Source organism: Ranitomeya variabilis, chromosome 4, assembly GCF_051348905.1.
Source record: "Ranitomeya variabilis isolate aRanVar5 chromosome 4, aRanVar5.hap1, whole genome shotgun sequence".
In the NCBI taxonomy this organism is placed as follows: domain Eukaryota; kingdom Metazoa; phylum Chordata; class Amphibia; order Anura; family Dendrobatidae; genus Ranitomeya; species Ranitomeya variabilis.
The window spans coordinates 104,979,912-104,988,907 of NC_135235.1; the positions used below are offsets into that span (position 1 = coordinate 104,979,912).

Consider the following 8,996-nt stretch of genomic DNA (forward strand, 5'->3'; position numbering starts at 1 on the left):
GGGGCTGCATCCAGATGTGGGGCATTGGGAATACATTCTGCTTAGAAACAGCTATGGTTAGGCGACATGCACACGTTCAGTATTTGGTCAGTTTTTTACCTCAGCATTTGTAAGCAAAAACCAGGAGTGGAACAATTAGAGGAAAAGTATTTTGTATTTATCACCCATTCCTGGTTTTGGCTTACAAATACTGAGGTAAAATACTGAGCAAATACTGAACGTGTGACTGTAGCCTTAGGCAGCTGTCACACTAGCAGTATTTGGTCAGTATTTTACCTCAGTATCTGTAAGCCAAAACCAGGAGTGGGTGATAAATGCGGAGGTTGTGCACGTTTCTATGATACTTTTCCTCTATTTGTTCCACTCTATTTTGGCTACAAATACTGATTTAAAATACTGACCAAATACTGCTAGTGTGACGGCAGCCTAAGGCCGGGGTCACACTAGCGTATTGCATCCGATGCGAGAGCATCGGATGCGATATGCTAATGACACTCGGCTCCTGCTCGGAGCCGAGTGTCATGCGTCTGTGCTCCGATTCTCTCGCACAGGGAGGATCGGAGCACAGCTGCGGAGGAGGCGGAGAAATGAATTTCTCCATCTCCTCTATTGCTGGGGTCCGCTTTTAACGCACGTCACTCGGATGATATCCGAGTGGTGTGCGCTGTCTCACTCACACCCATAGGCTTATATGGGTGCGAGTGAGCCCAGAGTATTCCTCGGTCCGAGACAATTGCAGCATGCTGCGATTGTCTCGGACCAAAGAAAACGGCCGACAAAAAGTCGGCTGCTGGGAGCTGCCCCATATGTTAACATTGGTCCGAGTGCAATGCGATTTTTTATCGCATTGCACTCGGCCGTTTAAAACGCCAGTGTGACCCCGGCCTTAGAGTAAAAATTGAAGCCAAATACATTATCCCCTGAAGCTCTGGTTTGAAGTCACAATAGTTTCTGGAGTTGAATAGCAAATAGTATATACAGCGTTATCAAATTTGTCTCCTTAAAGGCCCCGTCACACACAGCGACGCTGCAGCGATACAGACAACGATGCTGATCGCTGCAGCTTCGCTGTTTAGTCGCTGTGTGGTCGCTGGGGAGCTGTCACACAGACCGCTCTCCAGCGACCAACGATGCCGAAGTCCCCGGGTAACCAGGGTAAACATCGGGTTACTAAGCGCAGGGCCGCGCTTAGTAACCCGATGTTTACCCTGGTTACCAGCGTAAAAGTAAAAATAACAAACAGTACATACTCACCTTCGCGTCCCCCGGCGTCCGCTTCCTGCCCTGACTGAGCGCCGGCCCTAACAGCAGAGCGGTGACGTCACCGCTGTGCTGTACTTTCATTTTACGGCCGGATCTCAGTCAGTGTGGGAAGCGGACGGCAAGGGACCTGACGGACACCGGAATGTGAGTATATACTGTTTGGGTTTTTTTTACATTTACGATGGTAACCAAGGGAAACATCGGGTTACTAAGCGCAGCCCTGTGCTTAGTAACCCGATGTTTACCCTGGTTACCAGTGAAGACATCGCTGGATCGGTGTCACACACACCGATTCAGCGATGTCAGCGGGACCTCAACGACCAAAAAAAGGTCCAGGCCATTCCGACACGACCAGCGATCTCACAGCAGGGGCCGGGTCGCTGGTACGTGTCAAACATAGCGAGATCGCTACTGAGGTCGCTGTTGCATCACAAAACTTGTGACTCAGCAGCGATCTCGCTAGCGATCTCGCTATGTGAGACGGGGCCTTAAGACCAGGATGTCACCTATAAGGCCACGGTCAGTATTTGGCCAGCATTTTACCTCAGTATTTGTAAGACAAAGCCAGGAGTGGAAATATCAGGGAAAAAGTATAATAATAATTTTGTATTTATCACCCATTCCAAGTTTTACCTTATAAATACTGATGTAAAATACTGACCAAATACTGAATGTTTGAATAAGGCTGGAAACAATACGGCTAAGGTCAAGTCACAGAGTACAGCCAAATATACATCACAGCACACTGCAAGTGACTGAGGTTGCATTGCAACAAGTAAAGTACCTTGACGAACAAGCTGCAAAAAGTCCAAGTGGTTCTGACTTTTTGCGACTCACTTGTCACAGTTGCAATATAACATTCAATTGCCACGGCATACAGCAATCTTCACCTGCCTTATCTGTGCACAGCCAAAGTCACTGTGTAATCCCAACTTGATACTTGCACTAAGGCCGCCTTCACGCGTTCTAGTGATTCCTGTACAGGAAAAAACAGTACTGGTGAGATTCGTGGTCCGTGTGCATCTGCCATCTGCATGTACGTATGTGATATCCATGTGTCCATTTGCTGTCCATGTTTCACATCTGTGCAGCCCGGGTGACACATACCGGCGCCTGGGAAAAACAGTACAGTTATTGCTGATTCCAGGCTCCGGCTGCTGAAGGCAGATTTCATCATTGTTGCTTGGTCTCCCTGAGATCAGTGCAACCAAGCGACAATGATGGGAGCTGTATTCAGCACTTGCTGTGTCCCTCCTGTGTAAAATTAAATTTAAAAAAATGTCGTGAATAACCAGCAGAGGGAAAGCAGACAGCTGGGGGCTGATGTTAATAATCTGGGAAAAGGGGCAATATTCAAAAAGGTTCCCAGGCTAATAGTAACAGCTCACAGCTGTTTGTTCAACCTTTCCTGGAGAATTTATGGGGGGACCCAGAAAAAAAATTACATAGGGACCCCCTATAAATTGAAACCAGCAAAACAGACAGCTGTGGGTTGATTTCAATAGCCTGGGAGGGGCCACAGACTTTGCCCCCCCCAGGCTACCAACATCCGCCCTCAGCTGCCACGGTACTGTTGCATTTATAATGCCCCAAATCTGGCGCTTAGCCTCACTCTTACCAGTTGCCTGTGGCAGTAGCAAGTAGGGTAATAGGGTTGGGGTTGATGTCGCCTTTGAATTGTCAGGGGACATCAAGCCCAGGAGTTAGTAATGGCCCTTGTCTGCTGTAATTTTCTCATGGTGCTAGCGGTGATCTCATTGACGTCTCCACAGTTCATCAGGCTACACACAGTGAACTGCCCATGAGAGTACAGCTTCAGTGACAGGTAGCATCCTTTATGACGTCACCGTTCGTCACTGAAGCTGCCTTCGCAGTAGCTCATTGTGTCCTGGTTTTCAGCGTGAACGGTCGCATCATGGCACAGTTCAGTTTGAAAATCAGATGTCGCAGAGATGGATTATGGCATGGGACAGTATGGATTATCTTCACTTCGGACAGGTGAGGGATATGGTTGTTTATTATTTTTTATAAAATGGTATAGGTATTTCGCGCTGGTGAGCTCAAAAGTGCACTGAGGTCATACACCTCCCAGATGGAGGAACCGTTGGAATACTGCAGCCCGCAGTTTTAATAATGTAGCCTCAATAACAAGTAAGTACCTTCAACAGTCTGAAGCCCGCAGTAAAGTCGTACAGCCTGAATAAAAGAATACATTCAAAGTCAAGCTGGATCACTTGTCCATCGCTGTGGATCCTTGAGGTTCCTGGATAATGTGAGTAGAGTCTTTACTGGAGTATCTGTATCGGAGAGCTGCCCCGGCCGGTGGCAGCTGCTCCGTGTACCGAGCTGAAGTTGGAGGCAGGGACACTCCGTCCAGGGCTGACAGCGCCGCACAGTGCGAGTATAGTGAGCGGCGCGTCTAGGACCTGTGTGACGCAGTGAGACAGGTGACCGCCCCACGTGACTACAACATTCGATACCGATCGCGGTAAGGACCAACACAGCCTACGCGTTTTGAAAACTGCTGTTTTCTTCCTCAGGGCTGGTCCTTGCCCGACTTATGGGTCCTTATATAACATCCGCGATCCTTCCTTCAGTAAAAACCAAACAACTCCACTCCATAGTTTAATCCTCTAGGGATTATCGTATCTAATAAAAAAATCCATTTGCTCTCAGTCCTGGACATAGATTTTATAAAGTCCCCACCTCTCCAGTGCGGGTGTGTGATTTCAATACCGGAGATTTCCATTGTTTGGACCCTTCCACCATGTACTTCTATGAAGTGCTTAGAAAGTGGGTGACCTGTAAATTTCTTCTTTATGTTACGCATGTGTTCATTAATTCTGGTTTTTAAAGCTCGTTTTGTGCGCCCCACATACAATTTATTGCATGGGCACTTGATCATATAAATAACTCCTGTTGTTGAACACGTGATAAAGTCTCTTATTTTATAGTTCAGATCACCTTTTTCTATATTAATGGTCTTATGTGTGTTAGTATGTTTACACATGAAGCACCTGCGACATGGAAAGAAGCCTTTTAATGAATTCTGGAAGTAGGAGTGATTGACAAGGGGTGGTCTATTCTGTACAGTGGGGGCAACCATATTTCCCAAATTCTGGGCCTTTTTGTATATGAATCTGGGCCGAGTCGAAATTTTGTCCCCAATCACCTTATCATCCTTCAGTAAATGCCAATGTTTATTCACTATTTTACGTAAAAGGTGTGAGTTGGCGTTATACTGGGTGATTATGGGGATACACTCATTAGTTGTCTTCTGCTTTCCAATAGGATTTATCAAGTCCTGACGTGGTTTTGTCAGGGCATTATCTCTAGATATTCCCAGAGTATCTTGTTTATACCCTTTTTGTAAGAATTTTTTTGTCATTATTTCAGCTTCCCTACTAAAGTACTCATTTCTTGAACAATTCCGGTAGATTCTCATAAATTGACTTTTGGGAATGTTCAGTAGCCAAACTGGGAGATGGCAGCTGTCCAGGGGAATAAAACTGTTGGTATCTGTGGGTTTGTAAAAGGTCCTCGTTTGAATGGCACTATTTTCGATAAAAATTTGTAAATCTAAAAAATTGATGACATTCGTACTGATGTTAGATGTGAATTTTAAAAGAAACTCATTTTTATTTAAATCATTTAAAAATTTATTAAGAGTGTTAGATCCATCTGACCATATAAAAACGATGTCATCAATAAAACGCTGCCAGAGGACCAGGCCCGCCCTCAGTCGCCCCTCTGGGTAGATGGTAGTTTCCTCCCATCCCCCCACATAGAGGTTAGCGTAACTGGGCGCGAACCTGGTCCCCATAGCAGTACCCCACTGCTGGGAGTAGTAGTCCTTATTATAGATAAAATAATTGTGGGTTAAAATTAATTGCATGGAATCACATAAAAACTCAATTTGCTCCTTTGAGATTTGAAAATTTGTTTAAAAAATATTTAGCGGCATTGCACCCTTTAGTATGATCAATTACTGTATATAAAGAGGTGATATCCAATGTGCCAAGTATGAAATGGTCCTGCCATTGAATATCCTGTAGAAGCCTTAAAATGTGTGCACTGTCTTTAAGATAAGCTGGTAACTGTGACACAATTTTCTGCAGGTGACAGTCCACATATTTTGATAAATTAGCGGTAAGGCATTGGATACCCGATATAATTGGTCTACCGGGTGGGTTGTCTTGATCTTTGTGTACTTTGTGTTTATTATTTTTTGTCTCTTATAGGGGACATGGACATTGGAGGATTACCTTCATATCTGATGGGTGAGAGATATGGTTGTTTATTATCTTAGTTTTTTTTTACAGGGGACAAGGGCTTCAGTGGAATAATTAAAGGTGAGTATAACTTTGTTTTCATTTTTAAATAAATTTGTAAAACGGTGTTTGTTTTATATATTTTATTTCAAATAAGGGATTTTATTTTTGCTGTGTGGTTCTTTCAATACTTACTATGGGGTTAGCAATGGGGACGTCTTATAGACACCTCTCCATTACTAACCCCAGGGCTTGACGTCACCTAACAATACAAAGGTGACATCAACCCCAACCCTATTACCCAACTTCCCACTGCCACAGGGCAAATGGGAAGTGTGAGGCTAAGTGCCATCTTATTGATGTGCCATTTCGAGGGTGACTGAGGGTTGATTTTGGTAGTCTGGGGGGGTCAATATCTCTGGCCCCTTCCCAGGCTATTAATATCAACCCATAGCGTCTGTTTAGCCTTTGCTGGTTCAAATTTATAGAGGGATCTTATGTCATTTTTTTCTGGGGTCCTCGTAAATTCAGCAGGAAATGCTAAGCAAACATCTGTGAACTGCTACTAATAGCCTGGGTGCCTTTTGGAATATTGCCCCCTTATCCCAGATTATTAACCCCTTTAACCCCAGAGGTATTTCTGTTTTGCGTTTTCGTTTTTTGCTCCCCTTCTTCTCAGAGCCATAACTTTTTTTATTTTTCCATCAATATGGCCATGTGAGGGCTTGTTTTTTTGCGGGACGAGTTATACTTTTGAACGACACCATTGGTTTTACCATGTCATGTACTAGAAAACTGGAAAAAAATTACAAGTGCGGTGAAATTGCAAAAAAAGTGCAATCCCACACTTGTTTTTTGTTCGGCTTTTTTACTAAGTTCACTAAAAGCTAAAAGTGACCTGCCATTATGATTCTCCAGGTCATTACACGTTCATAGACACTAAACATGTCAAGGTTCCTTTTTATCTAAGTTGTGAAATAAAATTCCAAATTTCGGTAAAAACAATTGCGCCATTTTCCGATACCCATAGCGTCTCCAGTTTTTGTGATCTCGGGTTGTGTGAGGGTGTATTTTTTGCGTGCCGAGCTTGCGTTTTTAATTGTAGCATTTTAGTGCAGATACGATCTTATGATCACCCGTTATTGCATTTTAGTGCAATGTCGCTGTGACCAAAAAACGTAGTTCTGACGTTTTGACTTTTTTCCTTGCTACGCCGTTTAGAAATCAAGTTAATCCTTTTTTTATTGATAGATCGGGGGATTCTGAATGCGGCGATACCAAATATGTGTATGTTTGATTTTTGTATTGTTTTATTTTGAATGGAGCGAAACGGGGGTGATTTGAACTTTTATTTTTTTTAATATTTTTAAAAACTTTTTTTTTTACTTATGACATGCTCCAATAGTTTCCATGGGAGACTAGAAGCTGCCACAACCCAATCGGCTCTGCTACATAGAGGCGATGATCAGACCGCCTCTGTGTAGTAGAATTATTCTCTTGCTATGAATGCCGACAGCTGGGTGGCACACACAGCAATCCAGCAGTGACAACCATAGAGATCTCCAGGAGACCTCTGGTTGTCATGTGAATGAACCGGTGACCCGCGTTCACGTGATGGGGCGGGTTTCTGGCTCGATGGTCGGAAGCGCGAGTTAAATGCCGCTGTCAGCGTTTGACAGCGGCATTAAATGGGTTAATAGCCGCGGGTGGATCCCGATTCCACCGACAGCTATTCCTTGCACATGTCAGCTGTTCAAAACAGATGACGTACTGGGAAAGATGTGGGCTCACCACCGGAGCCTGCATCAAAGGGAGGTAGTCCGACATCGGCGTACTATTACGCCCAATGTCGGAAAGGGGTTGACATCAGTCCCTAAGCGTGGGCTTTCCCTCTGCTGGTTATGAAAACTGCGCACGAGTAATTCTTTATTTTACACAGGAGGGACACGGCTGTGCTGAATACAACTTCTATCATTGTTGCCTGGTCGTGCTGATATCAGGGAGACTAAGGGTACATGTCCACGTTCAGGATGGCCGGCGGTATCGCCGGAGCGGCGAAGCCGCTCAGCGCTAAGCCCCGCCCCCTTTCTGGGACGCAATGATGCCGGATGTGTTAACTGTACACATCCGAGATCATTGCACCCTCGCATAGCGCCCTGTGATATTACTTGCGGCGACGCAGCGTCGCCGCAGGTAGCACGGACATGCTGCGATCTGAAAAGACGCGCAGCATGTCCGGAGTCGCAGGGAAGTCGGATGCGTGTTTCCACGCATAGTGGACACGGGATTTCATAAAATCCCCTCCACTATGCTGGAACATCTGGACGCTGCGTGTTTGACGCTGCAGCTCTGCGCAGCGTCAAACAAGCAGCGTTTACTGACCGTGGACACATACCCTAAGTGGCAATGATGAGAGCTGCCTTTAGCAGCCGGCGCCTGGGAACAGCGCAAACTGTACAGCTTTTCTAAGGTGCCGGTACGTGTCACTCTGATGAGACATGGATTGCATCTGTGTGTCATCAGTGTGGGGCCCTCATTTTGCCTGTGATGCTGACAAAAATCTGACATGTCTGCGGGTTTTTCACACGGATACACTGTCTGTGGGAAAAACCTGACATGTGTGCATCACCATGGAATACAATGGGTGTGTGTCAGTATTTGCGGCCCTTGAAAAATCGACGTGTGAAGGAGGGTTGAGGCTGTATCCACACATCCCTGTTACATGTCCATTTTCTTTTTTTTTTTTTTGTCTGCCTGTGTTTTTTTTTCTTTTGCAGACAGTGTCGGCGAAGAAAAAAAAGATGCGCCTGTTTTTGATCAGAGTCACAGAAACAAACTTGCCAATGCAAAAATGGACATCACACTGGTAGCATCGCAATTGCATCGTTGTGCTGTTTTTCACTGACTGGTAGAAGAAGCTTGAAAATCCTGAGACAATTTTTATGTTTTTTTTTTACATATGAGAGAAATGGATGAAACACTCATGAATGAAACCCTGACCAAACACGTCTGAAGATCAGTCTGAGTGTACTTCTGAATGAGGCCTAAACCTGACCATGCACTGGCTGAATGAGTTATTCCTCCTGTGAATTCCCTTAAGCCCCCATACACAATAGAAAGCTGTAAGTTGATCATTCAGCTAGCAGCTATCTCTCCCAAGTGCCCAATCACACAGGAACACTCGCCAGCATTCTTGTGTTCCCTAGGAGACAATAAAAGAATTGAAATCGAACATGGCGGCTCATTGTTGCCTCCATCATCATCTGTTAGGAGAGTCAGGAAGCCTCCATATACACTCACTGGCCACTTTATTAGGTACACCTGTCCAACTTCTTGTTAACACTTAATTTCTAATCAGCCAATCACATGGCGGCAACTCAGTGCATTTAGGCATGTAGACATGATCAAGACAATCTCCTGCAGTTCAAACCGAGCATCAGTATGGGGAAGAAAGGTGATTTG

At 44.9% G+C, this 8,996-nt stretch overlaps 1 long non-coding RNA gene across 1 annotated transcript; it reads left to right on the forward strand.

Moving 5' to 3' along the window:
* The first annotated feature begins 3,172 nt into the window (after positions 1 to 3,172).
* LOC143768460 (uncharacterized) lies at positions 3,173 to 8,730 on the forward strand. Its single transcript, XR_013213875.1, has 3 exons — positions 3,173 to 3,261; positions 5,505 to 5,543; positions 8,312 to 8,730. It is a non-coding gene; the product is annotated as an uncharacterized LOC143768460 (long non-coding RNA).
* Positions 8,731 to 8,996: the final 266 nt, after the last annotated feature.